The sequence below is a fragment of the Asterias rubens genome, chromosome 10, assembly GCF_902459465.1.
Source record: "Asterias rubens chromosome 10, eAstRub1.3, whole genome shotgun sequence".
Classification (NCBI taxonomy): Eukaryota; Metazoa; Echinodermata; class Asteroidea; order Forcipulatida; family Asteriidae; genus Asterias; species Asterias rubens.
In genome coordinates, this window is record NC_047071.1 from 10261703 (window position 1) to 10274781 (window position 13079).

The window sequence follows — 13079 nt, forward strand, 5'->3', positions numbered from 1 at the left end:
AGGGGTTGCAGTTAGGGTAGGGGTAATAGGGTTAGGGTTAGGATTATGTTAAAAGTTCAGTTGGGATTAGAGGGGATATGGGTTGCATCAGTTAGGGTAGAGGTTAGTGTTATAGGGTTAGGGTAAGAGTTGGGTTTGGATTATCTTCAAAGTTTTTCATTTACACTAAAGACACCACACTAAAGATATCGAAAAAGAGCTAGACTCGCATAGGAATCAATCTAAAAGTTCTCAAAAAGTCTCGGCCTCTTGAAAAACCTTAACATTTCTTGACCAAGTTTTTTGCAGGTCAGCCTTTTTGAATGCTTGCAATAAATTATTAGTACCGAAACTAAGATTTTTTTACCAGACCGACTTGCTGCTGTGATTTTTCATGAGGCACTCCCCAAAATTTTAGTTTTACAGCTAAATAGGACAATAAAAAGTGAATTATTATCACATCTCATATTTAACCACAAATAGCCCCAAGGATGACCCCAGGTCACAATTGGGCAATATTTTTACACATCCTGGGGGCTCTCAAATCTCACTCGTATAGATAGTATTTTGAGGGCACACAAACAAACATTGAGCTCGCACTGTTCTAGTGTATTAGGCCTACGATCCCCTTTTGCCTTTTGGGTAAAGAAAACTAATTTATGTCAAACTTTGTTGTGAAGGGCGCCACCTTTTGCCGAGAGATTCAACTTTGCGCAAAAGATTGGTTTCCCTCTTCTGACTGTGCTAGTGTAAGGATAATTGCGTGTCTAAACTTGGGGACCAGACTGCTCTAAAACTGTGTGGGTTTTTCTTCGTAAAATCATCGTGTGGTGGCGGCACATTTTGATAGTTTAGTTCCTTGATTCTTCACATGGTAAGAAATTAATTTTCTTTATTTTTCTTTTAGTAAGCTTAATTTAGGTCTTAGTGGGCATTCAGGTTGGCTCAGTGGTTTCTGTCATTTCACTATATAGTACTACCTCTGTCTAGTAGTAGTAGGGGACGCCGCGCCGCGTCCCCGGCCCCGGTTCGATTCCCACCGACCGTCCGTGATCTGTGTCCTGTGCTGTGCCCCCCCCCCCCCCCCCTGTGGGCTTGTGTGTGTGTGTGACCAGTGTGACAAGACCCAGTACAACTGGGGCGCTGTACTTCTAGCTGTGCTTACTGTTTGTCATGGTCGGGAAAGTTTCCGTTTGGCGCCACCACTTTTTCATTCGATATGGGATAAGATAGTATCTAATTTACCTCAATAATGAGATATCCTTTTTTGTGAAAATGAGTGAAATGTTATCCTATTAGTATTATTATTATTAGCCAAATTTATTAATTGATAGCCAATGTTCAAAAAATCATAACAACTGTAGTATACATGTAAGTAAGTGTAAGAGTGCCCATCAAAATTTATCAGAATATTGTTGCTTACATCTTAAAAGTTAAACCTGCATTAAATAAAAAAAATACGCATTTTGAAAAATACCCATCCCTTGCCCATCCCTGTCTATTTCAACTAGATAATTTCGAAAGTGGGTAAAATGGAGCAAACCTGTCGGATAACTTTCCGGGAAAAGTGTCCGTATGGCGCCACCACTTTTTCATTCGATATGAAATAATATAGTATCTAATTTACCTCAATGAGATATCCCTTTTTGTAAAAATGAGTGAAAAAGTGGTGGCGCCATACGGAAAGTTATCCACTTTCCAAAAGTGGTGGCGCCATACGGAAAGTTATCCACTTTCCGTATGGCACCACCACTTTTTCACTCATTTTTACAAAAAAAAGGGATTCTCATTGAGAGTAAGTTAGATAATTTCATATCGATTGAAAAAGTGGTGGCACTATACGGAAACTTTTCCAACCTGTTGATCTGTTGACCAGCTGTCAAAATTGTACGTGTTTGACCATTTGCCCTGTTCGTTTCAAAACCTGGGTTGTAAACCCTGCCGGCTTCACCGTCGGGAGGAGGGTTATGTTATCGCAACTATATGTAAGCTTGCCACCCTAATATTGTGCATTTAATATGCTGAAAGGTTCACAAATGAGATTTTACAGAGTACTTGTTTGGTTTAATTATAAAACCTCCAGAAATTCCATGCGCGACCAGGAACAAAACCCAACTTTTCTTAATAAAAAATGGACAAGGATTTGACTGATATATTGGCAGCATACCCCACCGTCGCTGAATGTATGTATATATACATTTAGTTTCCTTAAAATTTAATCGGAAACTTAGTAACAATCTCGCCGAAGATTGATAAAGAAAAATACATAAAAATCGTTTATCTTCACCGATTCGAACACAGAAAAGAGGGAAAAGTTTCTGTATCACGCCACCACTTTGTTAATGAAATAATATGGTATCTAATTTTACCTCAATGAGTTGTAGAAAGGAGTGAATAAGTGGTGGTGTGGTACAGAAAGTTATCAGAAAAAAAGCAATTACAATCTTTCTGAACCTCTCTCTGTCAAACTCAATAGATGAGAGTATATTTTTTAATTTAGAAGTCAAGAGAGGGATCTTCAAACGGTTTAAGTGTAAGTGGACATTGAATTATGTGTTGCAAAAAGTACACCCTTAGATTTGTGAATAAATATATGAAAGTTCTAACTACTTCTAATTTATTCTACACAAATTGTATGGATGCAAATACTGTCGGAACCTGATTCACAATGTGTTTTTTTTCCCAATAATAACAAGCTCCATAGGTTTCAATTACCCTTCATTAGACTTAAATACTTTTGTGTGGAAATGGTTGTTTTTCTAGTACCTGGCATGTAAATTGACAAGAGTCTGTGTGTAATATGAATGGCGCCCTCTTTTGTTTGGTTTGGGGCAACTTGTAATGTATATTAAATTTCGATATTTTTGTTTGGGCTTATGTTCATTTTTCCATGGTTTACATGTATGTATGCTTTAAAAACAACAAACCGTTGAAGGCTTTTGACCAAATATAGAATTTTGGTGAACTAAATAAAGGAGCTTCAATGCTTCATTCCAGGTCAAATCATCCAAGAAATTCCCTTTACCTCAGCTCATATATTTTGTTAACATTTAAGGGATCTACTGGGACCAAAAAGAACGAAATGGCTACAAATTAAAAAGATTTCTGCTCTGCATTTAGGCCATCAGTGAGATACTGTACATGTACAGTTGTATGAACACGCCAACAGAATTTAAGCTAAATAAAATCAGAAGCAAAATGCAATACAAGTTCTAATAATGCATAGCCTCGAAGAAATGTAAGAGAGCTGTTTTTTCTTCCATTTGGAAGCGTAAGAAATAGATGCCTGTGTCTCCTAAAACAAATGAAAACAAAATTCAGCTGGATGCTGAAAACATTAAGTGTATGTGTCTATACTCCGACAAGCAATAAGTAGAATAACGATGATTTTCAAAAATAATAATAATGTTTCTTGTCTACTTTTTGATTTTGGTAACAAAAAATAAAATTTAAAAATAACTAGTAACCACCAATCTTTGTTCCTAGGACTTTGCTGACATAATTTTAAATGAAGTCATTCTCATTCATTTTTTTTGTTAGAGTTTGTAGGCCTACATACATGGTACAGGTACAAGTATAAAGTACAGTGACTGTGATAGTGTGTGCGGTTTATCCAGCATCCAGCTGGGTTATTACGGTTCAACTATTTGATAATGGAAATATATAATACAAAAATAGTATGAAACTCAAATCAGATCAATAAGTGATTAAAGGCAGGCGACATCAACCCTAACCCCCTACAGTGATTTACTATGTAGTATCCAACCTCAGTCTACATGATACTTACCCTGGACGATATTGAAAATTTTGACTGGCGATATATCGTCAAGTAAATATCGCCGCTATGGTTGAAAATTTAAAGTACCCTTCAGAAAGGGACAACAATGGCTCAATCGCACGCTAAAAACAGATTTACTAAGTTGGATTTGAGGAAACTAAACATAACACCAAAACTGTTAGACTCTGATTTTTGATAATATGCCTGATCCCGATGAGTGATTTTCATGAAAGTAGGATTTTTCCTCACTCTAACAAAATCCTACACCATGTAACACCCCTGTGTAACTCAACATCCAAGCTGTTTGACTGTTGGATAAATACATGATTGTAATGATGAGGCCTACATTGCAGTATTACGCCGGATCCCATAAAGCAAAATAATTTAACAAAACAAGTTTGGATTTCTGGTGGGTTGAGGTTTACAGTTTGTCCCAGTGGGGGATTAATAGGCTTATAAATAGAAACATCATTCGGCCTCTTAAAGAAATACATTCATGTGAATACAATTTTTTAAATAATCAAAGTAACTAAATGTATACGTTGAGGCATAATGAATTACAAAGTGCTAAACGCAGGTTTCTAATCTTCTTATTTTTTCTCTTTTTAAAATCATCTCAGCAGTTTTCGGTCTTACGTCTGTTTGCATAATGATCACTCTATAAAACATTTCCGCCTGTTAAAAATATCCTTAACAGAAGTTTCAATCTGCAACTGGTTCTGGTGACTTACACATTTTATGTGTACTTTGAGTTTTTGTAAATTACGTTTAGTATATTTTGTATGCTCTGATTACTTAGAGATTTTAAAATACAATATTAAAAATTACTGTGAAAACGTCTTGAGCCAAGACTATTATGATTAGATATCAAAATGGAATTTTATAGATATTCTCCACTTGAGCTGTTGCGGAAATTTGGGAATTAAATGAAAGATAAAAATATAATAATACCGTAATAATAAACAGCATCTCCGCTGTCACTGCTCATTAGCATTGACCAAAGCATCTGGTTTTTGCATCACACACGCAATCATATGTAATTGTTATGCGCGTCACCACTGCGCCTCATCCACCATCACTCAGCGCTTTCTCATTAGTGCCCAAGATGGGATCCCTGGCTATGTCCGGTCATGCTCTGGTAATCTCTAATTACGAAACTCCGGAAAGAGAGACGACGGCGCTCTTCTTTTTAACCCTGCACCATCCGAGCAATCAAGGATGATAAGGGAAAGATGCAGCCCATTGGTGCAGCACTCCTGCAATTGAAGAAACAGTTCTCATGTTTAAGCAGCCATGCAGTTGGTGCTTATCTCGCGTTTCTTCAAACGGCTAACCTTTTTTATTGCTGTTGTGCTCTATTTGAGATATATGAAAGAGAGTTAATTTTTTAGATTTTAATCATCTTACTTCTATCAAAAACATATGGAACACTTAAAGGGAAGGTATACGTTTGGCTATCAATCTTAAAACTAATGCCAACAAAATCTTACTTGGTTAAAAGTATACCAGTGCCTTTCGATAGTATATAAAGCATTTTGAGAATTATTTCATTTCGTAAAGCACTCTCGCAATTGAAGAAACAGCCATTCAGTTTAGCGAATGTCTCGCAGTTCTTTAAATGAAAATAAAAAGATTTTAATAATGTAATTTTCAAAAACATATGGAATACTTTTAAAATACGCTTGGTAATCACTCTTAAAATTAATGTCGATGAAAGCTTATTAACTTGGATAATAGGCCTATACAAGCAACAAAGAATTTGGAGATTTCTTTTTTTAACTTTCAAGTAATGTGGATAAATAATATGCCAGTTTTTATCCCTGAAATTTGAATCTGAGAATCGTTATTCTTCCAGCGTTGACATTAACCCCTCCGGATTTTCGGCGATATCTCCACAACTTGACCACCTTTTGAAATGAAATTTTCACAGGTTAGTTTTGTTGTTTTAATTTCTACAAATTTGTACAGTAAACCAATCGGACAGTTCCAAAAACCAAAGGAATTACTTTCCCTTGAAGGCAGTGTTTCCTGATAGTAGGCCCTAAACATTAAGTGGTGGATGAACTAAGTGAGGTGGTAAAAAATAAGTGATGATTGAAGCAAAAAAATGCACAGCCTGCTAACCGACAAAATTAAAGAGCTCACAACTGATGCCTGATCTTTGTCAAATTCCCTGATTCTGGAAGCCTTCCCCTGAATTATGTGGAATAATTGTATCTTCCTGATTGTGTAGAATATACATGTACTGTAATCTCCTTGATTGCAAGATTCAATACACCATACAGGTTGATAGCTCTGTCACAAGAAATGATACTGTACATAGTTTTGAATTATTAGCATTTTACTGCAGTGTTTAGTTACTGCAGGTGCTTCTACATGTAGGTGAACAATTCTTTTCGTATGGTGATTTCAACAGGTTCTTAAACCCAATTCACCTCACTCACTGCCTAGCCCTGTCTAAGTGATTTTGTATTTAAAAAAATCAGATAAAAAGCTTATTAATGGGTATCTTTGTAGCTTCCTTTTCTGTTCCAGCAATCAAGCAAATAGCAGATCCCCCCAAATTACACAATGTCAAGTGCACTCTTGTGTGGCAGCCATAAGAGTAACCTTGGACGGTGGTAAGTTACACTGCACCACCCCATTCATACCCAGCCGATTAATAACCCCTGCAGAATGTTGAATAATACCACACACGAAATATAATCCCACCTTAGGAAATAGGTCAAGTAAGCTAAACATCCTGGGCAACCCTTCTGATAATGAACCCATAAGGCCGAGTAACAAAATATACCAGTTGGTCGTCCAGGTGTTTAAAAAAAAAGGATGAGGACCATTTTATTTGTTTTTTATTTCTTTCAAAGATGGCCGCTAGCCAAGAATTTTACTCACATTGGCCACCTTTTTCTGGTTAAAGTCACCGCTTACTTTGTGTAGTTACAAGTTCTTTGAAGTAGAGAAAATTTGTCTTGTTCTTGAAAAAAAAGGAAAAACATATATTTCTACCTCCTTGATAAAAAAAAAAAAAAAAAAAAAGATGTGAGAAGGGACGATTAACTGTTATTATTTTTTATTTGGCCTAATTGAAACTTGCTGGGTTTCTAGGTGCAAAGGGGCAATAGGATTGCTCTATAATAGATGTATTGTGTTCATTTTTTTCCTTCTTTGCGGGTTGTATTTTTACGGAAGTGGGGTGTTTGTATGCTGCTGTGAGTGCAGAGTTCGTCGACTCTTGTTTTTGCGCTTTAGTGGCTTGCTTTGCTGATAACGTGGGCACTTATCTGGTGGAGTTAGAAAGGCCTATTTAAAGAGAGGTTCTACATGTACCTTTGGTAATTACGTCAAAGTTTAAATACCATTTATTTTAGAACTTATTTGGCAAGAAGCACTTCAGCTGTTGATATTAGAATATTTTGAGAACTGATTCCCTTCAAAGGAATGTGGTTTAAGAGACAGATTAAAGTGCATTTGATCTGAGAAATATTTCTTTATGAAAATGTGTATTCCAATTGACGGTTTTCTGATGGGGATTGTTCTTCGTAAGGACAGTACAGCTCTAGATTTTTGAAACGTTGGTTTTATTACATCATACTGTTTACCGGTAATAGGATTAAAAAAATTGAATGGATCTGAAAACCTTACCCTTGCCCTTTAAAGTGACCATTCGTTAGCATTAAAAATTCATTTAAAGCGTTTTGACAAAATATGGTTGTAAACTTGGTTTCAAATGCTCAGTGGACCGTAGGCTCGTAAATCTTGCAGTCTACATGTAGCTGTTAGTACACACCCACATTGTATTACAATAGTAGGATACATCAGGGCTGTTTGTGTATTGGGCTGTACATGTATTGTATAGCTAATTTTAAAGAATTTTGTACTTTTTGTAAAAAAAAACAGGTACATTAAACTTCCTCAGTTGGAAGAACGTAATGATGGTAGAAAGCTTCCCTTAAAAATATTACTTGCTGAGATGCTATAGTTTTTGAGAAATGAGTAAAAAAATATATATATATTTTTCGTCTCAGAGAGACGTAAATATTTTAGCATGTAATTTAAACATATTAACCAGTTATGGTGAAATTTCATTATATTGGTAAATACATTTTACCTAAAGTAAAACTGAGACTAAAGCAAAACTGAGACTAAAATAATTTTTGCGACATTGTTTTTAACTAATTTCTCAAAAACTACTGCACCCCAGCAAGTGATTTTTAGGGAACCTTTATAGGCCTACATACTACCATTATCATCAAACTGTTTAAGTTTAGTGTACATTGTGTTTTGCGTACCCAGACCTTTAAAGCTATTAAATTTTAGTATCAGTCCAATATATTATTATAGCATAACCCTCCTTCCGCCTATCACAAACTAATATCATTAGTAAAGTTGCATTGTACATGGCACACGTTTTTGTCTAAATAATTTGTTGGTGAGAGGTTCGCAGATTATACATTAGCCTTCTCTCAAAAGGTCAGTAAGTTACATAGTACTTGAAACAAAATAATAATAAATGAATTAAAGGAAAATACATATTTGTTCTGTTTTAAGTAAACATAGTTTATAATTCAGTGACCATTTCTAGCTTCAAGGTGACTGTTTTAATGAAATGTTAATATCTGTAAAGATTAATAATATGCAGAACAAATACAATGTAAGAAGATTGTACATGTAAGCTGATGTACGTATGTAGATCATGTACATGTACATAAGTTGTATGATACCATTTGTTTGATGTTGTGTTCTTTGAAGAAACTATGTAGTTGAAGATTTGCCAGTATTTTGTGTAACTTTTCCCAGGGAGAGTGTGCAATTAAAGGTCTGTGTATTACTGGCAATCCTTTTAAGTGCTTTTAATTTTTCACCAACAGTGTTTTCTTTACAATTGCTTTTAACAGAAGTGTTGTTTGGGATCAAATAATGAATTTGTTTTCTTTAGTTGAGGCAATCCCTTTTAATGCTGACATAACTTTCTGCCAAAAATGTTTTTACTATTTTTTTAAAGGCCTGTTTTGGCTTGTTTCTTCATAATGATGTTGCTGACAAACTACCCATGTACTGTACACCCAACTGCACGTAAAAGTATGTAAACAAGCTTGCTCTTTAATGTTTACCCACATAAGTCAACAAATTGTTTTGCTAACACAACAATCATTGTTTGCACACTTGCTTCGATCAAAAAACCAAAAGGTAAATCCAATTTGTAAAGCATTGCGATCATTAGTACGTGTGCGAGACCGAAAAGTAAATGTACTCAAACCTCCCTCCCCACACTATGATTAACATTATAATAATGTAAACAACAGTCACATAATTTGCATTCCGCTCGTTAAATTTCATCTTCCCCAGTACCAAGAGTTCCTCTTGAACAGATTCACGAATCCAACAACCCTGCTCCAAGCAAACCCACTTCTAGGTCGCCACTAATTAAAAAAAGAAAAAAAAAGAGAAAAAAAAGGAAATACAATTTATTTTTCATAGCCTCCTCTCATTACAATTAATCAGGAGCCGTTGTGTCGCAACTCTAGTTGTTTTTCTACATATCCTTAAGCCCTCCCTGGTTTGGCGGTCGAATCCCCCTCCTGAACACACAGCACAGGGGCGGTCCCGACCGTCCAAGCCGCCACACACAAGGCTTGTGTGCAACCCAATACACAGGCAGATGGATGTGAACTTGATTGCCGGACCAGAGCCGTAATTGCCCAGCTCTTATGCTGTTGGCACCGTGCCAAATGCTTGGATGTATTTTGCACGCACCCGATTGGGCAGTGTTATCTGGAGAGCGTGGGGGCTGGCCAGCCTTCTCTCTCAGGCTGAATGCACACACACTTGGCTCTCTATGGGCTTTGGCGCTTGACTAGCATTGCACCTGCCTCGCTCGTTTTGAGGGTTTCTGTGGGGCTGCCCTTGTTCCTGCCGCACCACTTGGCTTCTGTTCTCCTTCGACAACATTTTGTACTCCCAGTCAGGCCAGAGTTTGGGGGGGCTTTTTGCTATGTTTATCTCTGATAATGTGGACAGGGGGGAAAGACACAACAAAGGGATTCTTGATGATGGTGCCTGCTAAATGCAGCATGTTGCCTCTGTTGTGTATGGTGTGAGCTCTTTGTGTGGCTGGCATAGTGTGGTTTGGATCATCCCTTGGAATGAAGAAGAAGAGGAAACTGAATGACTGTGTTTGAGGACATCATCACAAGGTCAGTATAGTAAACGCTGAATCCTCTTTGTTTGTGTTCCAGTTCCATATGGTTCAGTGGGGTGCGTAGGAGACAGGAGGGGTTACAGTCTCCAAAAGATATTTTGTTTGTTAGTACTGTCTTTTTTGGGGGGCTCTCGCCACGGAGCAATACAATATGATTCAGTCAGAGAGATGTGGCTTAAAGATTAGGGATTCACGGACAACGTACTTTGTAGCCGTCAATTTATTTGATAATATTGACTCCATTACGGCATCCGGATATGATCTGATTAAGAGCGTGTGTGCTGTAAATCTATTCATTTATGCTGGCGACGAGCTGTGCACTTTAAAGCTGATTGCAATGGAGTGATTTTTTTGGTCAAGTTGGTAAGCAAATTGAATCCTTTCATGAGATTTTGTTGTCGATCGAAATTAGGTCATCAATTAATCATTATTTGGTGCATCTGAGTTCAGACTTGGAAACGTTGATTATAATTGTGAAAAGCATACACCATGAATGTGTCGGATACTTGGAATGTTTTTCCTTGTGTAGGGTGTTTATATTCAGTCTATTTTTGTTGGTTTCATTGTACAATTGGGGTTTTATTGTGTACAGTTTCTCATTTGCTTGATTTTATACACCAGTGCTTGTAAACGTGAATCCTCCATGGTTTAACCAGTGTTTGTCGTGGAGCAGTGATTCACTATAAAGTTGTGTTTTAGAATTCAGAGTTTAATTGAAAAACATAAATAGCTGTAGAGTGTGTATCATTGTCATCATCCTTCGTCCTTGGACGGAATAGAAGAAGCAGCTTTGATGAAATGGTTCCAGGTTGGTTTATCCCTCATGAGTTGTTGGGTCTCGTTCTGATTGAGATTTGTGTCTTCGGTGATGTACACATGTATGTATAGTGGTTAAAAAAAAAATATCAAGTGAGAAAATAAAAAAATTGAGATGCACTCTTATGGCTCTTATGGTGTGTATGTTTAGTTTGATCGGAAAATGCACTCTGAGATGTGTTAAAAATCACACCTGTACATGTAGTCACAATTCTAAGATACCTTGTGTGGACACACTTTCATTTGACTTTCTCAAAGATGAACTGGGTTAAACAAAGAGAGGGCAAGGATGATGTTCACACAGTGCTGTGAACACTTTTTTCATATGTTCTTAGTTTCATAAAAGGTTTTTTCCGTTTCAAATATAAATAAAATAAAAAAATGCACGGTAAAACTACACCAAAGCATGATATTCTGCCTACTTTATTTTGATTTTGAATTTTTGTTTTCCCATTGGATAAAAAAAAATAAAATAAAAAACTGTGATTAATAGCTTGAAAAGTCTGTTGCCTGCCCCGATCATTTAGGTCAGCTCATGTACAGTTCTTGATAAAATATTCCTACCTTTTTACAAAGACCGAATATTAATGCCTGAACTGCATGATTGTACACAAATAGTTTTGTGTTCTTGCCTTTAACTCTTTATAGTTTTGCTGTTGCTTTTTTGTTGGAAAACTGCAAAATGTATTTTTTGCTTACACATTTCCTGGTGCTATACTAGTACCAGCATATATTATTGAAAAACCCCTGTGGCTACTTCTACCACTGCATGCGTAGCCATAGTGGTGGTTTACGTGTGCTGACCTGCTCCGAGCAACACAAAGGACATATTACAAGTTCAGGTGCCTCTGTAAATACATTTGAGGGCTTGACATTATAAATAACGACTAACATTCCATTGGAGGTCAATTTCAACATGAGAGCGGGTGAAAAAAATTGACTTTCTATTTAGATCTGTGGGTATTAAAGATGCACTACCGTGAGTAGGTCAACAAACTTTTAAAACGAGATTTGGTAAATTATCCATTCACAGGCCTGGTTATGTGGAATTGCAAGGCCATGGCCTTTACTGCCCATGGTCTTGGCATTGGTGTCCTTCAAAAGTTTCCTATATATACTTTAAGAGTTTCCAAAGAAAGCTGCCTTTTGCAACTTTGATATTAAGAGATTCAGTGTACCACAAGAAATGTTCAGTCTATTTTTCCCATGCAAAGTTTGCTTGATGCGATGGTTCTCTCAAAAGTTGACGGTTATTTTGTAACCCCACGAGTTTGGTTCCACGTGTCATTCAAATGAAGTCCAAACTAATCTCATGTACGTACATGTAGGGATATTTTTGTTAAGACATTGTGCACATTGTGGGCCTAGATGTTAAGTTTCATTGCATTATAGGCCTTATAAATCATTTTGTATTTTTATGTAGCCCTGGTTGGTCTTTGTTAGCGGAGGTGCCAGGCCTTCTCCTTTGTACTAATTTCCCTGAGTTCAGTTGATTGCATGTTTGATTGATAGCAGTAGTTATTCCACAGCTGTCAAACGGTGACCTGAACCTAAGGTCAGGTCAAAGGGCATGCTGATCTATCTACTACATGTACTAATACTCTTAGTTTGATGTCACAGTTTACAGTTAGGGCTTGTCAATGTTGGCAGTTCTGAGTTTCAACACAGTTTCCGGAAACCAACTTTTATATAGACACATGTGGATGTCTTTGGGTTGGGCACTTAAGTCCTGTGTTGTGTTTAGTTGTGTCTACACAGATGTACTATGTGCTCTGTTAAGATGCCACTTTTTTATTTGTAATGTTTGTCCAAAACAGTGAAAGATAATAGTTTAAAAATCAACATGAATATATTAAGCTTTTTCAATGTGCATTTATTTTAAGTTACTTTAGGAATGATTGAGTGCTCATGTGCATGTGGCCTGTTTGATCACTTGAATTGTGATATGAAAAAAAAAAAGGTGCAAATTCATTTAATGGTCAATTTGTTTTCATCAGTACTTTAGGCCTTATTAAAAAAACATGCGAAATACTTGAAGTATTTGCTCTTAAACTTTATCAGTGACTAGCGAGTGGGGCAGTAGCTTTTCATTTCACTTGTCAAACATTTTTTTTTTTTTTTTTTAACTAGTCCTTTTTTCTATGGGGATGTTTTTAAACTCTGTAGACCACTTTGAGAAAATATTTACTGGCTGTCCCAGGAGGTTTTCAGTGACTGGTCAGCAGAAGCCGTTATAGCTTCTCATTACACAAGTCCGCCAACTTTGTCACCTGTCCTTACATTGTATTCCATATTTTAATAGGGATG

General features: G+C 36.6%; 1 protein-coding gene across 3 annotated transcripts in view; it reads left to right on the forward strand.

Annotated features, from left to right (window-relative positions):
- The first annotated feature begins 779 nt into the window (after positions 1-779).
- Positions 780-13079, forward strand: part of LOC117295722 (28S ribosomal protein S11, mitochondrial-like) — a 47967-nt gene continuing 35667 nt past the window's right edge. The window contains exon 1 of one of the 3 annotated variants that reach the window (XM_033778440.1): positions 780-853. The gene's annotated coding sequence lies outside the window, so the exon portion shown is untranslated. Of the gene's footprint in view, positions 854-5659; positions 5688-9561; positions 9952-13079 lie in introns of those variants that run through there. The other 2 variants (XM_033778441.1, XM_033778439.1) reach the window with 2 other exon arrangements.